Source organism: Scylla paramamosain, unplaced genomic scaffold (genome assembly GCF_035594125.1).
Source record: "Scylla paramamosain isolate STU-SP2022 unplaced genomic scaffold, ASM3559412v1 Contig9, whole genome shotgun sequence".
NCBI classification, from domain to species: domain Eukaryota; kingdom Metazoa; phylum Arthropoda; class Malacostraca; order Decapoda; family Portunidae; genus Scylla; species Scylla paramamosain.
The window spans coordinates 1,685,212-1,710,000 of NW_026973674.1; the positions used below are offsets into that span (position 1 = coordinate 1,685,212).

Consider the following 24,789-nt stretch of genomic DNA (forward strand, 5'->3'; position numbering starts at 1 on the left):
ATACATGTGATGTTAGAGCGACCTTTTGCTCCAATAAGGCTTCCGTTGCTATAAGATTTACTTTCCTATACTTCGATCATACGGTTTACTTTCCTATAACTTTCGATAAGGTTTATTTTCGAGTAGTTATATTTATTTTGTCATACTTTGATCATAAGGTTAATTTTCCTATATTTTCTGTAAGGTCCATTTTCAAGTAATTGTATTTTATCTTCCCATACTTCGACCATACAGTTTATTTTCCCTTAACTTTCAGTAAGATTCATTCTCAAGTAACTTTGGTAATCGCATGTAATCAGATTTTAGGAGACAGCGTTACCTATGGTGTGCCGGCTGTCCGTGTTGTCCAAGTCATTTGCTTCCAGTGACCTCTACTCGTATGATATTTTTAGTGATAGCCACCTGCGTATCTCTCCTTGTAATTTGCTGCTAATCTCTGGCTCTGTTAGACATGACTCATAGGATCTTGTTGCTCTCCTCAGTGTCCACGTCTCGTATCTTATCTGTTAGGGCGGTGATAACTTCTTGGTAGCTGTTCTCATGCTTATCATTTTCCCTCTTTTATTCTTTCTCCTTTTTACTTCTTACTCATTGCGTCTTATCTCAGTCACGTGTCACATCCTGAGTGTGGGCAGCTGTGGCAGGGTTAACAGCACCTCATTTTTACTACCATTGTACACTTTATGGTGCGAGGATAGACTGCTATATTTCCATCGTGTCTATCATAGGTATCTTTGTTTCATCCATAACAGTTGTGTTTTCATGTTAATTAAGATGTGTATCAATATTAACTACGCTGCAACTCACTGAGACACATCCAGCAGCTCCCTCTTCTCCGCATCAGTAGAGTGTAGACAGACACAGATGCCAGTCTTGTGGTCCTACCGTCTCATAGACAAAGTTCTCACACTTACAACACACAAGGATTATAGAGTTGACACGTTACCCGCGACTGAGTTCTCTCTCAGTATATTGTGTAAAAGCCTTTGTTTCACCTCATACCCTGTCGCACTGATCGAGTGAAGGCTGCCAGACACCCCCCTGCTGCACCCCCAGACCACGGTGAGCTGCCGTCTGTGTGTGTGTGTGTGTGTGTGTGTGTGTGTGTGTGTGTGTGTGTGTGTGTGTGTGTTTACTAAAATTCATGACACACACCGCACACACACATACACACACACAGAGAGAGAGAGAGAGAGAGAGAGAGAGAGAGAGAGAGAGAGAGAGAGAGAGAGAGAGAGAGAGAGAGAGAGAGAGAGAGAGAGAGAGAGAGAGAAATTGTGATTTCTTCTCTAGAGAGATAGTGATTTCCTCTCTCTCTCTCTCTCTCCTCTCTCTCTCTCTCTCTCTCTCTCTCTCTCTCTCTCTCTCTCTCTCTCTCTCTCTCTCGTATCATTCTTTTCACTTTTTTTTCTATCTCTCCTGCAAATTTGTTCAGCTCTGATGCTTTACTTTTCTCCATTCTTCTCATCTCATCCCATCGCCGCCTCGCTTTCTATTGTGAAGAGAAGTGAGGTTACCATGGACTCGGCAGCAATGTGTACTAGTAGTAGTAGTAGCAGTAGCAGTAGCAGTAGTAATAATCGTAGTAGTAGTAGTAGTAGTGGTAGTAGTAGTAGTAGTAGTAGTAGTAGTAGTAGTAGTAGTAAAAGTAAAAGTAGCAGTATTAGTAGTAATAGTATAAGTAGTACTGATAGCAACAGCAATAGTAATAGTGTTAATGGCAATATTATTATTGTTATTATTATCATTATTATTATTATTATTATTATTATTATTATTATTATTGTTATTATTATTATTGTTATTTTTATTATTATTATTATTATTATTATCTATTATCATTATTATTATTATTATTATTATTATTATTATTAGTAGTAGTAGTAGTACACTGTAGTAGTAGTAGCAGTAGTAGTAGTAGTAGTAGTAGTAGTTAGTAGTAGTAGTAGCAGTAGTTGTAGTAGTAGTAGTGGTAGTAGTAGTAGTAGTAGTAGTATAGTGTAGCAGCAGCAGAAGCAGCAGCAGCAGCAGCAGGAGCAGCAGCAGCAGCAAGCAGCAGCAGCAGCAGCAGCAGCAGCAGCAGCAGCAGCAGCAGCAGCAGAGAGCAGCTGTTGGTTCTCATGGTCATTACGTGCAAACATCCTCACTTGATAATCCGCAAGAGAGAGAGAGAGAGAGAGAGAGAGAGAGAGAGAGAGAGAGAGAGAGAGAGAGAGAGAGAGAGAGAGAGAGAGAGAGAGAGAGAGAGAGAGAGAGAGAGAGAGAGAGAGAGAGAGAGAGAGAGAGAGAGAGAGAGAGAGAGAGAGAGAGAGAGAGAGAGAGAGAGAGAGAGAGAGAGAGAGAGAGAGAGAGAGAGAGAGAGAGAGAGAGAGAGAGAGAGAGAGAGAGAGAGAGAGAGAGAGAGAGAGAGAGAGAGAGAGAGAGAGAGAGAGAGAGAGAGAGAGAGAATGTAAACGATGTTAATTGTTTACATTACAAAAATACAAAGCAGGCTGCAACATCAGTTAAAGAAGAAAGAAAAGGCAGTTCGTTATATACAGGTGGTCTGCATAGATCAGGGGTTCCCAACCTTTTTTGTTCCTTTGTATCATTGTGCATTGTGCAATCTGACTGCAGATTAAAATACCATTTGTTGCACAGTAGTAATTATCCTCTGAGATCCCTTGAAAAAAGGAAATGTACCACAAGGGGTACATGTACGAAAGATTGGGAACCCCTGGCATAGATAAAAGAAGGCCTACTCCACCTCCTTCTACTCCTCCTCCACCCTCCTCCTCCTCTTCCTCCTCCCCCTCCTCCTCCTCCTCCTCCTCCTCCTCCTCCTCCTCCTCCTCCTCCTCCTCTCTCTCTCTCTCTCTCTCTCTCTCTCTCTCTCTCTCTCTCTCTCTCTCTCTCTCTCTCTCTCTCTCTCTCTCTCTCTCTCTCTCCCTGTATCTATTTATTTATCTATTTATCTATCAATCTATCTCTCGCTTATTGTAAAAACTATCATTCGGAAAAAACCTAACTCTTTAATATATATATATATATATATATATATATATATATATATATATATATATATATATATATATATATATATATATATATATATATATATATATATATATATATATATATATTCTTGGAGACTTCAATGTTCACCACCAGCTTTGGCTTTCCTCTCCCTTCACCATCCTGGTGAACTAGCCTACAACTTTGCTATCCTCCATGACCTAGAGCAATTGGTGCAACACCCTACTCGTATTCCTGACCGTCTTGGAGATACGCCCAACATTCTTGACCTTTTCCTGACCTCTAATCCTTCTGCTTATGCTGTCACCCTTTCTTCTCCGTTGGGCTCCTCCGATCACAGTCTCATATCTTTATCTCCAATCCCTCCTCAAGATTCCTCTAAGCGAAGGTGCCTCTGGCGTTTTGCCTCTGCTAGTTGGGGGGACCTGAGGAGGTATTTTGCTGATTTTCCTTGGAATGACTGCTGTCAGAGACCCGTCTTTGTGTGCTGAGCGCATAACAGAGGTGATAGTGTCTGGCATGGAGGCATACATTCCTCACTCTTTTTCTCGTCCTAAACCTTCTAAACCTTGGTTTAACAAAGCTTGTTCTCGTGCTATACATGATAGAGAGGTGGCCCACAAAAGGTACTTAAGCCTTCCATCACCAGAATCTCATGCACTTTATATTTCTGCCCGCAACCATGCCAAGTCTGTTCTCCAACTAGCCAAAAACTCCTACATTAACATAAAATGTCAAAACCTTTCCCCTCGTGATTTCTGGCATCTAGTCAAATATATCTCTAATAATTTTGCTTCTTCTTCTTTCCCAACTCTATTTCAACCAGATGGCACCACTGCTATCACATCTATTTCTAATGCTGAACTCTTTGCTCAAACCTTTGCTAAAAACTCTACCTTGGACGATTCTGGGCTTGTTCCTCCCTCTCCTCCACCCTCTGTCTACTTCATGCCACCTATTAAAATTCTTCGCAATGATGTTTTCCATGCCCTCGCTGACCTTAACCCTCGGAAGGCTTATGGACCTGATGGGGTCCCTCCTATTGTTCTCCGAAACTGTGCCTCCGTGCTTGCACCTTGCCTAGTCAAACTCTTTCAGCTCTGTCTGTCAACATCTACCTTTCCTTCTTGCTGGAAGTTTGCCTACATTCAATCTGTTCCTAAAAAGGGTGACCGTTCTAATCCCTCAAACTACCGTCCTATTGCTTTAATTTCCTGCCTATCTAAAGTTTTTGAATCTATCCTCAGCAGGAAGATTCTTAAACATCTATCACTTCACAACCTTCTATCTGATCGCCAGTATGGGTTCCGTCAAGGCCGCTCTACTGGTGATCTTCTGGCTTTCCTTATTGAGTCTTGGTCATCCTCTTTTAGAGATTTTGGTGAAACTTTTGCTGTTGCCTTGGACATATCAAAAGCTTTTGATAGAGTCTGGCACAAAGCTTTGATTTCCAAACTACCCTCCTACGGTTCCTATCCTTCTCTCTGTAACTTCATCTCAAGTTTCCTTTCTGACCGTTCTATTGCTGCTGTGGTAGACGGTCACTGTTCTTCTCCTAAATCTATTAACAGTGGTGTTCCTTAGGGTTCTGTCCTGTCACCCACTCTCTTCTTATTATTCATTAATAATCTTCTAAACCAAACTTCTTGTCCTATCCACTCCTACGCTGATGATACCACCCTGCACTTTTCCACGTCTTTTCATAGACGTCCAACCCTTCAGGAGGTAAACATATCACACAGGGAAGCCACAGAACGCCTGGCTTCTGATCTTTCTAAAATTTCTGACTGGGGTAGAGCAAAAGTATTGTTCAATGCCTCAAAAACTCAATTCCTCCATCTATCAACTCGACACAACTTTTCAGACAACTATCCCCTCTTCTTCAATGACACTCAACTGTCCCCCTCTTCTACACTGAGCATCCTCGGTTTGTCCTTTACTTATAATCTGAACTGGAAACTTCACATCTCATCTCTAGCTAAAACAGCTTCTATGAAGTTAGGTGTTCTGAGACGTCTCCGCCAGTTTTTTCTCACCTCCCCAGCTGCTAACTCTGTACAAGGGCCTTATCCGTTTATGTATGGAGTATGCTTCACGTGTCTGGGGGTGTTCCACTCATACTGCTGTTCTAGACAGGGTGGAGTCAAAAGCTTTTCGTCTCATCAACTCCTCTCCTCTAACTGACTGTCTTTAGCCTCTCTCTCATCGCCGCAATGTTGCATCTCTAGCTGTCTCCTACCGCTATTTTCATGCTAACTGCTCTTCTGATCTTGCTAACTGCATGCCTCCCCTCCTCCCACGGCCTCGCTGCACAAGACTTTCTTCTTTCTCTCAGCCCCATTCTGCCCACCTCTCTAATGCAAGAGTTAACCATTATTCTCAATCATTCATCTCTGGTAAACTCTGGAACTGCCTGCCTGTTTCTGTATTTCCACCTTCCTATGACTTGAATTCCTTCAAGAGGGAGGTTTCAAGACACTTATCCTTCAATTTTTGACTACCGGTTTGGACCCTTTTTATAGGACTGGCATTTCAGTGGGCATTTTTTTTTTCAAAGGATTTTTGTTGCCCTTGGTCAGTGTCCCCTCCTATATGAAAAAAAAAAAAAAAGGAAAAGACGTCAAAAAAGTGCAGGGTGGTATCATCGGCAAAGAAGTGGATACGACAAGAAGTTTGGTTTGGATGATCATTGATGAATAATAGGAAGAGGATGGGTGATAGTACAGAACCCTGAACAACACCACAGTTAATAGATTTATGAGAAGTACGGTCAGAAAGGAAACTTGAGATGAAGTTCCAGAGAGAAGGATAGAAACCGTAAGAGGGTAGTTTGGAAATCTAAATTTTGTGGCAGACTCTATGAAAAAGCTTTTGATATATCTAAGGCAGCAATAAAAGTTTCAACAAAATCTCTAAAAGAGGATGGCCAATAAGTAAAGCCAGACCGTGAAGGAACTCATATTGGTGATCAGATTGAAGGTTGTGAAGCGATAGATTTTTAAGAATCTTCCTGTTGAATATAGATAAAAAAAATAAAATAAAATTAGATAGCAAGGAAATTAAAGTAATAGGACGGTAGTTTGAGAGAATAGAACCGTCATCCATTTTAGGAACAGGCTTATTGTAGGCAAACTTCCAGCAAGAAGGAAAGGTATATATATGTTGATAGACAGAGTTGAAAGACTTTGACTACGGAAGCTGCAAGAACAGATTCACAGTCTCGGAGAAAATAGGAAGGTCCGTAACAGGTCCATAAGCCCTAAGAGGACATGGAAAATATCACTGCGAAAGATTTTAATAGGTAGCATGAAGTGGTCAGAGGGTGGAGGAGAGGGAAGAACAGATCATGAATCATGCAAATAAAGAGTTTTTAGCAAAAGTTTGAATTAAGATTTCAGCTGAATGATATGGCAATGGTGCTATCAGGTTGAAATAAATGCGGGAAAGATGAAGGAGCAAAGTTTTTAGAGATGCTTTTGGCAATGTGCCAGATGTCACGAGGGGAGTTAAATCTTGAAATATTTTGACACTCTGTATTAATGAAGGAGTTTTTGGCTATTAGGAGAACAGACTTCGCAAGATTCCGGGCAGATATATAAAGCGCATTAAATTCAGGTGATGGCCCTTTTGTGGGCCACCACTCTACTATGTATAGCATGAGAACAGGATGTATTAAAAAAAAAAAAAAAATTGGAATGTTTAGGTCGAGAGAGAGTATTTTTTTTTTTTTTTTTATATATGTAAAAAGAACATTGGCCAAGTTCAACAAAAATCTAATAAAAAAAATGCCCAGTGAAATGCCTGTCCCATAAAAGGGTCAAAGCAGTGGTCAAAAATTGATGAATAAGTCTTGAAACCTCCCTCCTGAAGGAATTCAAGATATAGGAACATGGAAATACAGAAGCAGGCAGGGAGTTCCGGAGTTTACCAGAGAAAGGGATGAATGATTGAGAATACTGGTTAACTCTTGTGTTAGAGAGGTGGACAGAATAAGAGTGAAAAAAGAAAGTCCTGTGCAGCGAGGCCGTGGGAGGAGGGGAGGCATGCAGTTAGCAAGATCAAAAGAGCAGTTAGCATGAAAATAGCAGTGGAAGATAGCTGGATATGCAACATTGCGGCGGTGAGAGAGAGGCTGAAGACAGTCAGTTAGAGCAGAGGAGTTGATGAGACGATAAGCTTTTGATTCCAGCCTGTCTAGAAGAGCAGTATGAGTGGAACCTCCCCAGACATGTGAAGCATACTTCATACATGGACGGATAAGGCTCTTGTACAGAGTTAGCAGCTGAGGGGGTGAGAAAAACTGGCGAAGGCGTCTCAGAACACCTAGCTTCATAGAAGCTGTTTTAGCTAGAGATGAGATGTGAAGTTTCCAGTTCAGATTATAAGTAAAGGACAAACCGAGGATGCTCAGTGTAGAAGAGGGGGACAGTTGAGTGTCATTGAAGAAGAGGGGATAGTTGTCTGAAAGGTTGTGTCGAGTTGATAGATGGAGGAATTGAGACAGACGGAGGATGTTCAGTGTAGAAGAAGGAGACAGTTGAGTGTCATTGAAGAAGAGGGGATAGTTGTCTGGAAGGTTATGTCGAGTTGATAGATGGAGGAATTGAGTTTTTGAGGCATTGAACAATACCAAGTTTGCTCTGCAACAATCAGAAATTTTAGAAAGATCAGAAGTCAAGCGTTCTGTGGCTTCCCTGCGTGATATGTTTACCTCCAGAAGGGTTGGACGTCTATGAAAAGACGTGGAAAAGTGCAGGGTGGTATCATCAGCGTAGGAGTGGATAGGACAAGAAGTTTGGTTTAGAAGATCTTTAATGAATAATAAGAAGAAAGTGGGTGACAGGACAGAACCCTGAGGAATACCACTGTCAATAGATTTAGAAGAAGAACAGTGACCGTCTACCAATAGAACGGTCAGAAAGGAAACTTGAGATGAAGTTACAGAGAGAAGGATAGAAACCGTAAGAGGGTAGTTTGGAAATCAAATCTTTGTGCCAGACTCTATCAAAAGCTTTTGATATGTCCAAGGCAACAGCAAAAGTTTCACCAAAATCTCTAAAAGAGGATGACCAATACTCAGTAAGGAAAGCCAGAAGATCACCAGTAGAGTGGCCTTGACGGAACCCATATTGGCGATCAGATAGAAGGTTGTGAAGTGATAGATGTTTAAGAATCTTTCTGTTGAGGATAGATTCAAAAACTTTAGATAGGCAGGAAATTAAAGCAATAGGATGGTAGTTTGAGGGATTAGAACGGTCACCCTTTTTAGGAACAGGTTGAATGTAGGCAAACTTCCAGCAAGAAGGAAAGGTAGATGTTGACAGACAGAACTGAAAGAGTTTGTCTAGGCAAGGTGCAAGCACGGAGGCACAGTTTCGGAGAACAATAGGAGGGACCCCATCAGGTCCATAAGCCTTCCAAAGGGTTTAGGCCAGCGAGGGCTTGGAAAACATCATTGCGAAGAATTTTAATAGGTGGCATGAAGTAGTCAGAGGGTGGAGGAGAGGGAGGAACAAGCTCAGAATCGTCCAAGGTAGAGTTTTTAGCAAAGGTTTGAGCGAAGAGTTCAGCTTTAGAAATAGATGTGATAGCAGTGGTGCCATCTGGTTGAAATAGAGAAGGGAAAGAAGAAGAAGCAAAGTTATTGAAGATATTTTTGGCTAGATGCCAGAAATCACGAGGGGAGTTAGATCTTGAAAGGTTTTTACATTTTCTGTTAATGAAGGAGTTTTTGGCTAGTTGGAGAACAGACTTGTCATAGTTCCGGGCAGAATTATAAAGTGCATGAGATTCTGGTGATGGAAGGCTTAAGTACATTTTGTGGGCCACCTCTCTATCATGTATAGCACGAGAACATGCTGTGTTAAACCAAGGTTTAGAAGGTTTAAAACGAGAAAAAGAGTGAGGAATGTACGCCTCCATGCCAGACACTATCACCTCTGTTATGCGCTCAGCACACAAAGACGGGTCTCTGACACGGAATCTGTAGTCATTCCAAGGAAAATCAGCAAAATACCTCCTCAGGTGCCCCCAACTAGCAGAGGCAAAACGCCAGAGTCACCTTCGCTTAAAGGGATCCTGAGGAGGGATTGGAGCGATAAAGACAAGATAAAGATATGAGATAATGATCGCAGGAGCCCAACAGAGAAAAAAGGGTGACAGCATAAGCAGAAGGATTAGAGGTCAAGAAAAGGTCAAGAATGTTGGGCGTTTCTCCATGAGTCCATTCTTGGCTTTCCTCTACCTTCACTGACCATCCTGGTGAACTAGCCTTCAACTTTGCTATCCTCCACGACCTAGTGCAATTGTTGCAACACCCTACTCGTATTCCTGACCGTCTTGGAGATACGCCCAACATTCACCTTTTCCTGCTAACAACAACCTTTTCCTGACCTCTAATCCTTCTGCTTATGCTGTCACACTTTCTTTTCTGTTGGGCTCCTCCTATCACAATCTCATATCTGTATCTTGTCCTATCGCTCCAATCCCTTCTCAGGATCCCCCTAAGCGAAGGTGCCTCTGGCGTTTTGAGTCTGCTAGTTTGGGGGACCTGAGGAGGTAGTTAGTTGATTTTCCTTGGAATGACTACTGCTTCCGTGTCAGAGACCCGTCTTTGTGTGCTGAGTGCATAAACAGAGATGATAGTGTCTAGCATGGAGGCGTACATTCCTCACTCTTTTTCTCGTCCTAAACCTTCTAAACCTTGGTTTAACACAGCTATACATGATAGAGAGGTGCTATACATGATAGAGAGGTGGCCCACAAAAGCTTAAGCCTTCTATCACCAGAATCTCGTGCACTTTATATTTCTTCCCGGAAGCATGCCAAGTCTGTTATCCAACTAGCCAAAAAACTCCTTCATTAACAGAAAGTGTCAAAACCTTTCAAGATCTAACTCCCCTCATGAATTCCGGCACCTAGCCAAAAATATCTCCAATAACTTTGCTTCTTCTTCTTTCCCTCCTCTATTTCAACCAGATGGCACCACTGCTTTCAAATCTATTACTAAAGCTGAACTCTTCGCTCAAACCTTTGCTAAAAACTCTACCTTGGACGATTCTGGGCTTGTTCCTCCCTCTCCTCCACCCTCTGACTACTTTATGCCACCTATCAAAATTCTTGACAATGATGTTTTCCTTGCCCTCGCTGGCCTAAACCCTCGGAAGGCTTATGGACCTGATGTGATACTTCCTATTGTTCTCCGAAACTGTGCCTCCGTGCTTGCACCTTGCCAAGTCAAACTCTTTCAGCTCTGTCTGTCAACATCTACCTTTCCTTCTTGCTGGAAGTTTGCTTACATTCAACCTGTACCGAAAAAGGGTGACCGTTCTAATCCCTCAAACTACCGTCCTATTGCTTTAATTTCCTGCCTATCTAAAGTTTTTGAATCTATCCTCAACAGGAAGATTCTTAAACATCTATCACTTCACAACTGTCTATCTGATCGCCAGTATGGGTTCCGTCATGGCCGCTGTATTGGTGATCTTCTTGCTTTCCTTACTGAGTCTTGATTATCCTCTTTTAGAGATTTTGGTGAAACTTTTGCTGTTGCCTTGGACATATCAAAAGCTTCTGATAAAGTCTGGAACAAAGTTTTGATTTCCAAACTACCCTCCTACGGCGTCTATCCTTCTCTCTCTAATTTCATGTCACGTTTCCTTTCTGACCGTTCTATTGTTGCTGTGGTAGACGGTCACTGCTCTTTTCCTAAATTTATTAATGGTGGTGTTCCTCAGGGTTCTGTCCTGTCACCCACTCTCTTCTTATTATTCATTAAAGATCTTCTAAACCAAACTTCTTGTCCTATCCACTCGTACGCTGAAGATACCATCCTGCACTTTTCCAAGTCTTTTCACTTTTTTTTTTTTTTTTGTAGGAGGGACACTGATCAAGGGCAACAAAAATACGATAAAAAAAATGCCCACTGAAATGTCACTCCCATAGAAAGGGTCCAAAGCGGGAGTCAAAAATTGAAGGATAAGTGTCTTGAAACCTCCCTCTTCAAGGAATTCAGGTCATAGAAAGGTGGAAATACAGAAGCAGGCAGGGAGTTCCAGAGTTTACCAGAGAAAGGTATAAATAATTGAGAATACTGGTTAACTCTTGCGTTAGAGAGGTGGACATAATAGGGGTGAGAGAAAGAAGAAAGTCTTATGCAGCGAGGGGAGGGGAGGCATGCAGTTAGCAAGATCAGAAGAGCAGTTAGCATGAAAATAGCGGTAGAAGACAGCTAGAGATGCAACATTGCGGCGATGAGAGAGAGGCTGAAGACAATCAGTTAGAGGAGATGAGTTCATGAGACGAAAATCTTTTGATTCCATTCTGTCTAGGAGAGGAGTATGAGTGGAACACCCACCACATATGTGACGCATATTCCATATATGGAGGGATAAGGCCCTTGTACAGAGTTAGCAGCTGGGGTGGTGAGAAAAACTGGCGGAGACATCTCAGAACACCTAACTTCATAGAAGCTGTTTTAGTTAGAGATGAGATGTGAAGTTTCCAGTTCAGATTATAGGTGAAGGAAAGACGTAGGATGTTCAAAGTAGAAGAGGGGCAGTTGAGTGTCATTGAAGAAGAGGAGATAGTTGTCTGTAAGGTTGTGTCGAGTTGATAGGTGGAGGAATTGAGTTTTTGAGGCATTAAACAATACCAAGTTTGCTCTGCCCCAATCAGAAATTTTAGAAAGATCAGAAGTCAAGCGTTCTGTGGGTTTCCTGCGTGAAATGTTTACTTCCTGAAGGGTTGGACGTCTATGAAAAGACGTGGAAAACGTTCTGAGACGTCTGGAAGACGTTTCAGAACGTACAACTTCATAGAAGCTGTTTTAGCTAGAGATGAGATGTGAAGTTTCCAGTTCTGATTATAAGTAAAGGACAGACCGAGGATGTTCAATGTAGAAGAAGGGGACAGTTGAGTGTCATTGAAGAAGAAGGGATACTTGTCTGGAAGATTGTGTCAATCAATCAGAAATCAGAAATTTTAGAAAGATCAGAAGTCAAACGTTCTGTAGCTTTCTTGCGTGAAATGTTTACCTCATGAAGGGAAGGACGTCTTTGACACACACCCTTCACTCAAAAATTTCAAAATTATTATGGCGACTCCTACACCAGCCTCGGAGTCCCTATCTGGGGAGGGGACCATAAATGTCCTCAGGTCGGACTGCCTTCTATCGACGATCCTAAGTGTTTTGACACCCCCCCTCAACTTTTTCTTCATTAACTTCTGCAGCATTCGCGGTCTATGATCTAATTTTCAATCTGTAGAACACCATCTTTCCTCTTCTAAATCTCATCTTCTTTTCCTCACTGAAACTCAGGTTTCTGATGCAACTGACAGTAGCCCTTTTTCTGTTCCCTCCTACTTTCTCTATCCTCATTTTCGATCCAAAGCTGGATGTTGCGTTTATGTACGCAATGACCTAATCTGCTCTCTTGCCCACGCTCTTGAATCTTCCGAGTTTTCCACCATCTGGCTAAGACTACAGAGTCACTCTCAAACTAAATCTACCTGTGTTGTATACCTCTTACCTAACTCCTCTGACTATAAGAAATTTTTTGACTACTTAACTTCCAAAGTGGAACACATTCTGACTCTCTTCCCTTTGGTAGAGATCTCCATTCTTGGAGATCTCTGCCTTCATTGACCATCCTGGTGAATTAGCCTTCAACTTTGCTATCCTCCACGACCTAGAGCAATTGGTGCAACACCCTACTCGTATTCCTGACCGTCATGGAGATACGCCCAATATTCTTCACCTTTTCCTGACCTCTAATCCTTTTGTTTATGCTGTCACCCTTTCTTCTCCGTTTGGCTCCTCTGATCACAATCTCATTTCTCTATCTTGTCCTATCGCTCCAATCCCTCCTCAGGATCCCCCTAAGCGAAGGAGCCTCTGGCGTTTTGCCTCTACTAGTTGGGGGGACCTAAGGAGGTATTTTGCTAATTTTCCTTAGAATGACTACTGCTTCTGTGTTAGAGACCCATCTTTGTGTGCTGAGCGCATAACAGAGGTGATAGTGTCTAGCATGGACGCGTACATTCCTCACTCTTTTTCTCGTCCTTAATTTTCTAAACATTGGTTTAACACAGCTTGTTCTCGTGCTATACATGATAGAGAGGTGGCCCACAAAAGGTACTTAATCCTTCCATCACCAGAATCTCATGCACTTTATATTTCTGCCCGGAACCATGCCAAGTCTGTTCTCCAAATAGCCAAAAAACTCCTTCATTAACAGAAAGTGTCAAAACCTTTAAAGATCTAACTCCCCTCGTGACTTCCGGCATCTAGCCAAAATATATCTCCAATAACTTTGCTTCTTCTTCTTTCCCTCCTCTATTTCAACCACATGGTACCACTGCTATCACATTTCTAAAGCTGAACTCTTCGCTTAAACCTTTGCTAAAAACTCTACTTTGGACGATTCTGGGCTTGTTCCTCCCTCTCCTTCACCCTCTGACTACTACATGCTACCTATTAAAATTCTTCGCAATGATGTTTTCCATGCCCTTGCTGGCCTAAACCCTCGGAGGGCTTATGGCCCTGATGGGGTTCCTCCTATTGTTCTCCGAAACTGTACCTCCGTGCTTGCACCTTGCCTTGTCAAACTCTTTCAGCTCTGTCTGTCAACATCTACCTTTCCTTCTTGCTGGAAGTTTGCCTACATTCAGACTGTTCCTAAAAAAAGGTGACCGTTCTAATCCCTCAAACTACTGTCCTATTGCTTTAATTTCCTGCCTCTCTAAAGTTTTTTAATCTATCCTCAACAGAAAGATTCTTAAACATCTATCACTTCACAACCTTCTATCTGATCGCCAGTATGGGTTCCGTCAAGGCCGCTGTATTGGTGATCTTCTGGCTTTCCTTACTGAGTCTTGGTCATCCTCTTTTAGAGATTTTGGTGAAACATTTGCTGTTGCCTTGGACATATCAAAAGCTTTTGATAGAGTCTGGCACAACGCTTTGATTTCCACACTACCCTCCTACGGCTTCTATCCTCTCTGTAACTTCATCTCAAGTCTCCTTTCCGACCGTTCTATTGCTGCTGTGATAGACGGTCAAGGTTCTTCTCCTAAATCTATTAACAGTGGTATTCCTCAGGGTTCTGTCCTTTCACTCACTCTGTTCTTATTATTCATTAATGATCTTCTAAACCAAACTTCTTGTCCTATCCACTCTTACGCTGATGATACCACCCTGCACTTTTCCACGTTTTTTCATAGACGTCCCACCCTTCACGAGGTAAACATTTCACGCAGGGAAGCCACAGAACGCTTGACCTCTGATCTTTTTAAAATTTCTGATTGGGGCAGAGCAAACTTGGTATTGTTCAATGCCTCAAAAACTCAATTCTTCTATCTATCAACTCTACACAACCTTCCAGACAACTATCCCCTCTTCTTCAGTGACACTCAAATGTTACCCTCTTCTACACTGAATATCCTTCGTCTGTTCTCTACTTATAATCTGAACTGGAAACTTCACATCTCATCTCTAGCTAAAACAGCTTCTATGAAGTCAGGTGTTCTGAGACGTCTCCGCCAATTTTTCTCACCCCCCCAGCTGCTAACTCTGTACAAGGGCCTTATCTGTCCATGTATGGAGTCCATGTATGTATGTCCATGTATGTCGAACCCCCCCACACATGCTTCACATGTGTTGGGGGGGGGGGGGGGTTCGACTCATACTGCTCTTCTAGACAGGGTGGAATCAAAAGCTTTTCGTCTCATCAACTCCTCTCCTCTAACTGAGTCTCTTCACCTTCTCTCTCACCGCCGCCATGTTGCATCTCTAACTGTCTTCTACCACTATTTTCATGCTAACTGCTCTTCTGATCTTGCTTAACTGCATGCCTCCACTCCTTCCTCGCTCTCGCTGTGCAAGACTTTCTTTTTTCTCTCACCCCTATTCTGTCCACCTCTCTAACGCAAGATTTAACCAGTATTCTCAATCATTCTTCCCTTTCTCTGGTAAACTCTGGAACTCTTTGCCTGCTTCTCTATTTCCACCTTCCTATGACTTGAATTCCTTCAAGAGGGAGGTTTCAAGACACTTATTCATCAATTTTTGACCACTGCTTTGACCCTTTTATGGGACTGGCATTTCAATGGGCATTTATTTTTATTTGTTATTTGTTGCCCCTGGATAGTGTCGTTCCTATATATATATATATATATATATATATATATATATATATATATATATATATATATATATATATATATATATATATATATATATATATATATATATATATATATATATATATATATATATATATATATATATATATATATATATATATATTTATTTATTTATTTATATATAAAGTTGACTGGCAACAGATGCAAGGTCAGGTCAGGTCTGGGACGGAGTTGAGAGAGATAAGGCAAGATGAGAGAGGTGAGGTGAGGTGAGGTGTGAGGGTGTAGGACAAGAGGAGGGAAGATGTGGAACAAGGGTGTAGGACAAGATGTGTCCGGAAAGGGTGGAAGAGAGAGGGAGGGAGAGATAGGTATGAGTATGCTGGAATGTCAGGTCATGCCGAAATGAGAGGGGTGAGATCGAGGGGAGTAGATGAAGGAGTGAAAGGATGGTAGGGGCCGAGATGAGGGGATTAGGTTAAGTAAAGATAGATGAATTGTATAAATATATCGTAGATAAAGTTCATATAGGTCAGTTGGCAAATATCCCGTATAGGGCAATAAGATCACAGAAAAATTACCCTAAATGGATGATTGCTAGATTAAAACATTATATAAGGCGTAAGAGAAGTATATATAAGAGATTAAGGGCAGGTGAAGAAGTTTTAAGGTCACAATATAATGCATTAGTTAGAGCAGTCAAGAAGTTAACGAGGAAAAGTAAGGGTAATTATGAATTAAACGTAACCAGCCAGGCGAAGACGGACCCCAAGGGATACTCATGTATACAGGGCGAAGAATAAGGATACTATGGGTCCATTAAAGGCAGCAGATGGCGAACTGGTTAGTTCTGGGGAGGAGATTAGTAAAATTCTGAATGAGTATTTTTTAACTGTCTTCACCCAGGAAAACATGCAGGATATGCCAGATAGTGAACAGGTGTTTAGAGCAGATGAGAATGAGAAGCTGACAGATATTTCCATAACTAAGGAGATATTGGAACAGGAGATAGATAGGCTAAAAAAGTTCAAGACACCAGGACCAGATGAAATATATCCCAGAGTAATTAAGGAATGCAAAGAGGTTATTAGTGAGTCGTTAGTTTCTGTCTTTAGGAAATCACTTGAGTCAGGTGAAGTACCAGTAATGTGGAGGCAGGCTAATGTAGTACCCATTTTTAAGAAAGGAGATAAAATTTTAGCGTCTAACTACAGACCTGTCAGCTTAACTTTAGTTGTAGGTAAAATATTAGAGTCAATAATAGCGAGGAACATTAGGGAACATTTAAACAAACATAACTTGATAAATCAGTCACAGCATGGCTTCACGAAGGGGAAGTCTTGCCTGACAAACTTGTTAAGTTTTTACAGTAAAGTGTACGAGGCAGTAGATAATGGTGATAGTTATGATATCTTATATCTGGACTTTAGTAAAGCATTTGATAAGGTACTCCATCAAAGGATCCTGAGAAAGGTTAGGGCACACGGGATAGATGGGAAGGTGTTAGGCTGGATAGGGTCATGGCTTAGCGACAGGCGAGAAAGAGTTGTAATAAATGACTCGAAATCCGAGTGGGATCATGTAATCAGTGGGTTGCCACAGGGAGCAGTATTAGGGCCATTGTTATTTATAATATATATCAATGACTTGGATAGTGGAATTAGTTGTGATGTTAGTAAATTTGCGGATGACACAAAGTTAGGTAGATTAATTGGGTCAAAATCGGATGCCATCGCTTTGCAAGCAGATTTGGATAGGATGAATGACAGATGGCAAATGCAATTTAATATCGATAAATGCAAAGTACTTAGCGTAGGTAGAGGAAACCCACATAGTAGGTACACATTAAACAACCAAACTCTGGTAGGTACAGGGTACGAGAAAGATTTAGGAATTATAGTTAGTTCTGAACTCCGTCTAGAGCAGGGATTGTCAAACTTTTTCATGAGCGACCCTATTTGGAACATTTCATTCCTTCGCGACCCAGAATAAAGTAAAGAGAAAGAAAACGTATAATGATATATACAGTTTATTTTGGAAAAATAAATAAATAATGTGTACAGCTTATCATTCACAAAACTAAACTAGTGGGATCTATGGCACTGTTTTTCCTTTTCACAAAACTAAATTAATAGAATCTAAGGCACTGCTTTTCATCCACACTGAAAGCATGATAATGTTCCTGTGTCCCTGTGAACCATCAAAATTTATCTCGCGACCCAACTTTGGGTCGCGACCCATAGTTTGAGAACCATTGGTCTAGAGCATAGAGGCCAGAAACAGGGCAAATAGGGTACTAGGATTCTTTTTTAGGAGTGTTAAAAGTAGAAGGCCGGAAGTAATATTAAAGTTATACTTGACACTGATCAGACCTCATCTAGACTACGCTGTGCAGTTCTTGTCCCCACATTACAGAAAAGATATAGGTCTATCAGCATCAGTATAGAGGAGAATGACTAAAAGGATACAGGGGATGAGGGTATTTCTTACGATGCGAGATTGAAGCTGTTAAATTTACATTCTTTAGAGAGACGTAGGTTAAGAGGGGACCTGATAGAAGTCTTTAAGTGGTATAAGGGTTATACAAGGGAGATGTAAGCAAAATTCTTAGGATCAGCAACCAGGGTAGAACAAGAAATAACGGATTTAAGCTTGAAAAATTTAGGTTGAGGAAGGAGATAGGAAAAAAAATATTGGTTCTCAAATAGAGTGGTAGATGGGTGGAACGGACTCAATAATCATGTTGTTAGTGCTAGGACATTAGAAAGCTTTAAGAGAAGATTAGACAGGTTTATGGATGGGGATAATAGATGGAAATAGGTAGGTATATTTCATACAGGGACTGCCACGTGTAAGCCTGGTCGCTTCTTACAGCTTCCCTTATTTCTTATGTTCATATGTATAGGCCTAATAGCTTCTTGTAGCTTCCTTAACTTTCTTATGTTCTTATGTATAAGGGCAGAGTGAGAGGTGCGGGTTTTGTAGGCATGGGTAAATTCCCACGTGTCACCCTGGGTTTGCCCTCGTTAGTACACTGTCGCCTCGCGTGACCTGCGTGTGACTTCTCTGCCTGGTTATTGGCTTTCGTCTACCCATGCTTTCAGGCTGTCTTCGCCCTCATGGTTTATGACTCTTTTCCAGTTGCCATGTCCTTGTCATCAGTCTACTTAGCCTTCCTTTTACTTTTTTTTTTTTTTTTTTTTTGAGGAGGGAGGAGGCAGTTTAGAGAAGGAGACAATAGGCACCTACCAAAGCGATAATTACTTCCAGTGAGGTCTAAAACACTGGATCTGGCGGTGCTGCGAATTTATCAGCCCTGACCCCACTGGCCTTTTGTGTATCACAACACAAAGGGGCAGTCACAGCCTGCCCTCTAAAAACAACTCTCTTCCTCCACACAAAACCACAAGCACCTAATTACACACACACACCCTTCACTCAAAATTTAAAATTATCATAGCGACTCCTACAACAACTTCGGAATCCTCATCTAGGGAGGGACCATAAATATCCCCAGGTAGGACTACTCTTTTGGTATCAAGCCTATGTGTTTTGACACATCCCTTAACTTTTTCTTCATTAACGTTGGTAATATTTGCATTTTTAAATCTAATTTTCAATCTGTTGAGCACCACCTTTCCTCTACTAAACCTCATCTTCTTTTCCTCACTGAAACACAGGTGTCTGAGGTAACTGACAGTATCCCCCTTCCTGTGACCTCCCTCTTTCTCTATCGCCATTTTTCAATCCAAAGCTGGATGTTGCGCAACTACATAACCTACTCTCTTGCCTACGCTCTTGAATCTTCCAAGTTTTCCACTATCTGGCTATGACTATAGTCACTCTCAAACTAAATTTATCTGTGCTGTATACCTCTCACCTAACTCCTTTGACTATAAGATATTCTTTGACAAATTAATTTCCAAAGTGGAGGACATTCTGATTCTCTTTCCTTTTGCGGAGATCTCCATTCTTGGAGACTCCAGTGTTCACTACCAGTTTTGTCTTTCCTCTCCCTTTACTGACCATCCAAGTGAACTAACCATTAACTTTGCTATCCTCTACGACCTAAAGCAATTGGTGTAACATTCTACTTGTATTCTTGACCGTCTTGAAGATACGTCAAACATTCTTGATCTTTTCCTAACCTCTAATCCTTCTTATGCTGTTATCTTATCTATTCTGTTGGGCTCCTCGAATCACAATCTTATATAAGTATCTTGTCCAGTCGCTCTAATTCCTCCTCAGAATTCCCTAATCGGAGGTGCCTCTGGTGTTTTGCCTCTGCTAGTTGGGGGGACCTGAGATTGCTGATATTCCTTGGAATAACTACTGCTTCCGTGTCAAAGACCCGTCTCTGTGTGCCGAGCGCATAACAGAGGTAATATTGTCTGGCATGGAGGCGTACATTCCTCACTCTTTTTCTCGACCTAAATCTTTCAAACCTTGGTTTAACAGAACCTATTTTCGTGCTATACATGATAGAGAGGTGGCCCACAAAGAGTACTTGAGCCTTCCATCACCAGAATCTCATGCACTTTATATATCTGGCCAGAACTATGGAAGGTATTCTCCAAATAACCAAAAACTCCTTCATTATCAGAAAGTGTCAAAATCTTTCAAATTTAACTCCTTTCGTGACTTCAGGTACTTAGCCAAAAACATCTCCAATAACTTTGCTTCTTCTTTTCCTCCTTTACTTCAACCAGATAACATCTATATCTTAAGCTGAACTTTTCGCTCAAACCTTTGCTAAAACTCTGCCTTGGATGATTCAGGGCTTCTTCCTCCCTCTCCTCTACCCTCTGACTACATCATACTAAATACTGAAATTCTTCGCAATGATGTTTTCCATGGCCTTGCTTGCCTAACCCCTTGGAAGGCTTATGGACCTGATAGGGTAACTACTATCGTTCTCTGAAACTGCTCCTCCGTGCTTGTACCTTGCCTAGTAGTCTTTCAACTCTGTCTGCCAACACCTACCTTTCCTTCTTGCTGGAAGTTTGTCTACATTCAGCCTATTCCTAAAATAGGTGATCGTTCTATTCCGTCACACTATCGTCCCATTGGTTTGATTTCCTGCTTATTTGAAGTTCTTGAATCTATCATCAACAAAAGATTTTTGAACATCTATCACTTCACAATCTTCTATCTAATCGCTTGTGTGGGTCCCATCAAGGTCCCATTACTGGCGATCTTCTGGCTTTCCTTACGGAGTCTTGGTCATCCTCTTTTAGAGATTTTGTTGAAACTTTTCTGTTGCTTTAGACATATCAAAAGTTTTTGATAGAGTGTGGGAGAAAGCTTTGATTTCCAAACTCCTACGGCTTCTATCCTTCTCTCTGTAACCTCATCTCAAGTTTCCTTTCTGACCGTTCCTTTGCTGCTATGGTAGGCGGTCACTGTTCTTCTCCTAAATCTATTTAAAGTGGTGTTCCTCATGGTTCTATCCTGTCACGCGCTCTCTTTCTATTATTCATCATTGATCTTCTAAACCAAACTCTTCTTCAATGACACTCAACTGTCTTCCTCTTCTACACTGAACATCCTCGGTCTTGTCTTTACTTATAATCTAAACTGGGAACTTCACATCTCATCTCTAGCTAAAACAGCTTTTGTGGAGTTAGGTGTTCTGAGACGTCTCCGCCAGTTTTTCTAACCCTCCCAACTGGTAAATCTGTATAGGAGCCTTATCCGTCCATGTATGGAATATGCTTCTCATGTCTGCATGGGTGAGGGGGTTCCGCTCATATCGCTGTTCTAAACAGGGTGGAATCAAAAGCTTTTTGTTTCACGAACTCCTTTCCTCTAGCTGTCTCATCGCCGCAGTGTTGCATCTTTTGATATCTTCTACCGCCATTTTCATGCTAACTGCTCTTTTGATATTACTAACTGCATGCCTTCCCACTTCCCGCTGCCTTGGTGTATAAGACCTTCCCTTCTTTCTCTCACCCCTATTCTGTCCATCTCTCTAATACAAGAGTTAACCAGTATTCTCAGTCATGTATCCCTTTCTCTAATAAACTCTGGATCTTTCTGCCTGCTTCTGCATTTACACCTTCCTATGACTTGAATTCCTTCAAAAGGGAGGTTTCAAGACCTTCAGTTTTTTAATATGTTCTTGGACCCTATTCGGGTACTGGCATCTCAGTGGGTCTTGTTTATTTATTGGATTTTTGATGCCCTTGGCATCCTGCTTGGTTCCTCCTACATAAAAAAAAACCTACATAAAAAAAACTACATAAAAAAACTACATAAAAAAAGAACTTCAAATGGTTCTTTCGTTTTCTATATTTTTACTTCTTCCTTGTTTTCTTCGCCCCAAATCGTTTTCTTCTCATTTTTTTTCTTTTCTTATGTCGTTTTCTTTTATTCCTTTTTGAGGTTTATCACAGACCAACCTCCGGAAGTGCGCGTCCCAGTGCCTGGAGGCGGTCAGGTGGTTAGTGGTTGGGCTGCCTGTCCTCGTCCGAGGTGTGACAGAGGTGGGTGGGCAGGTTCAGAGTGACCACACACCTGTAACCACCGGAACAATAGTTGCGGTACTCTTGTACACTGCAAGGTATAAAGATCCACCAGTCATCTATCAATTGTCCTCGTTCTGGCCAGTGTAGGCAGTGGTGTCCTCAGTATCTGCAGCCTGTTCTATTATTCATGGAGGAGCATTGGTTCCAAAACTTTCTGCTAACAAGCCACATATTAGATGACTTGGTAAGCAATTAAGTTTCCAGATAAAGGTTTGAAGAGAAAATGATACGGGGCCAGGAATAGGGCACATCAACAATTTGTGGAGAAAACATGCCATTACAGTCTTTATCATTTCATTTATAAAGAGGCCAGGAGAAAAGCATATCATCAAGTAATCACGTGGCACAACATCACAAAGCAGAAAAAGGAGTTTTGCCCTCGTCCATCTCAATATTATTCAAAGGAGAAATGCGGTATGACAACATTGCATTTAATATTTTTATGTACAGTGAGATAGAGGGCAGAGAACCTGTGAGAAGACAGGAAAAGAGAGAGAGAGAACGCTGAATAGACGCGTCGAGAAACGCTGGGTTTACCATAAAAGTTTATATAAATTTAAAATTCTTCTTCCCCAACTAATTCCTCCCACTTCCCTCCCATTCTGAGAGTTGTAATTGATAGAGTATACTTAAGGGGTTATTCTCCCTCATAGTGTAAGCAGTTTTCACCAAGCCCTCCAAATAGCCCAATAATGTTTTTTTTTTTTTTTTTTTTTTTTTTTTTTACTATAATGTTTTGTTTGGAGGAGAACGAAATATAAAGGCAGGAAGCGTGCATCATACCTTCCGTGTTACCACTTCCCCTTTTGCTTCCACTACTCTGCCACATGATCCCACCCGCGCGTCGCCAGAGAGCGGCGTGTGGGCCTTTCTTTGTTCAGTAGCAGGCGAGATCTAAGAACGGTTTAGAGAGGCATGTAAAAGCGTGAACTGAAGGGCATATTGACTTAGTGGGATTACTGTGTGACGCCTTATTATTGTGCACTATTATGAGTGGCCAGTATCTGGGCGGATTTAGATTTTATTTAAAGGGTGTAAATTCCCGCATTTTTTCTACTTCTGTGCGTGTTCGAGTTAGTCACGCACATTTTTACGTGTGTTTTGGTGTCCGTTTTGTTTCTGCAGAATACTGACAAGAACAGGCCACTGTTCTCTCTTCCATTCTGCTTAAGTGTATTGTTGTGGATCGTATGTGTTGAGCGCTCTTTGAATGCTACTGGTCTTGGGGCCCACAGCCGAGTGGTGCAGACCAAAGCATTGTATATTTGGGCTAGGCTACTGCGGTCTACTTTCTTCCCGGATTTCCATCAGTGTTGTCAGATGTGGGAATGTCTACTGGAAGATTGTAAATGCAATGTTATTAGGCCAGACTGTGCAATACTTCTGTTAGACAGTGGGCGGTTTTTATTACTAGTGGCGATTGTCGAATGGGGTATTAACTCCATTCGATAATTGATTGGTGCTCCCTAACACGTGGCTAAGTAGTTCTTTCTCAGCTTAAGGGATTAAGTTCGAATTTGTTATAATCCCTACCCTGTTGGTGGATTAAACAGGGTGACGCTGTATTGAGGCTATATAGTTACTGGTGACCAGTATATGCCTGGATTCGTCGTGTTTGTGCCCCACACAAGGCTATGAAAGAGGTAGCCTTGGAATAAGCTGACCTGTGAGAGGGGGTGAGTCTGGATCATAACATAATTGGCGACTTCGTCTGGATAGCTGGAAGCTCCAGTGGTCACGTGGGAGAGAGTTCAGTGTGGTAGTTTACCACAGCTTGTTCTCGAACTATAAATGATAGAGAGGTGGCCCTCAAAATGTACCTAAACCTTCCATCACCAGAATCTCATGCACTTTTATTTATTATATTTCTGCCCGGAACCATGCCAAGTCTGTTCTTCAACTAGCCAAAAACTCCCTCATTAATAAAGTCTCAAAATCTTTCAAGATCTAACCCCCCTCGTGACTTCTGGCATCTAGCCAAAAATATTTCCAGTAACTTAGCTTTTTCTTCTTTCCTTGGATTATTTCAACCAGATGGCACCACTGCTATCACATCTATCTCTAAAGCTGAACTCTTCGCTCAAACCTTTGCTAAAAACTCTACCATGGACGATTCAAGGTTTGTTCCTCCCTCTCCTCCACCCTCAGACTACTTCCTGCTACCTATTAAAATTCTTCGCAATGATGTTTTCCATGCCCTCGCTGGCCTAAACCCTCGGAAGGCTTTTGGACCTGATGGGGTCCCTCATATTATTCTTCGAAACTGTGCCTTTGTGATTGCACTTTGCCTACTCAAAGTCTTTCAACTCTGTCACTCAACATCTACCTTTCTTTCTTGCTGGAAGTTTGCCTACATTCAGCCTCTTCCTAAAAAAAGATAACCGTTCTAATCTCTCAAACCACCGTCCTATTACTTTAATCTCCTACCTATGTAAAGTTTTTTTTTATATATATATATCCTCAACAGGAAGATTCTTAAACATTTACTATTTTAAAACCTTCTGTCTAATCGCCGGTATGGGTTCCGTCAAGGCCGCTCTACTGGTGATCCTTTTCCCTTTCATTACTGAGTCTTAGTCAATCTCTTTTACAGATTTTGGTGAAACTTTTATTGTTGCCTTGGATATATCAAAAGATTCTGATTTTTCAAACTACCTTCCTATATATATATATATATATATATATATATATATATATATATATATATATATATATATATATATATATATATATATATATATATATATATATATATATATATATATATATATATATATATATATATATATATATATATATATATTATTTTACCTATCTGAATGTTAATGAATTTATTTAGTTATCGAGAGGCTTTGGAGAAGAGAATGCAGATCATATGCGTAAATATAAAATAGGATAAATAAATAGGACGTGTGGTGTGGAGTGAAATAAATAGGACGTGTGGTGGGAAGGACAGGCCAGAAGTTCACCAGGGAGAGCTGTTGCCCTGCCGCTCCTCTGAAGGCCAGAGAGGAAGGTCAAGAAGATCCGAATCATATTTGGGCGCGCCATTGACACGTAACCCGAGATTAATAGAGCTAACCCGATTTGCTGTTTTTCGTTT

The 24,789-nt window shown here is 41.3% G+C and overlaps 1 protein-coding gene across 3 annotated transcripts in view; it reads left to right on the forward strand.

The window, feature by feature from the left end:
* Window positions 1-627: 627 nt before the first annotated feature.
* Window positions 628-24,789, forward strand: part of LOC135096938 (ankyrin-2-like) — a 134,552-nt gene continuing 110,390 nt past the window's right edge. Inside the window, exon 1 of one of the 3 annotated variants that reach the window (XM_063998711.1) lies at window positions 628-1,062. The gene's annotated coding sequence lies outside the window, so the exon portion shown is untranslated. The remainder of the gene's footprint in view (window positions 1,063-24,789) is intronic. The other 2 variants (XM_063998709.1, XM_063998710.1) reach the window with 2 other exon arrangements.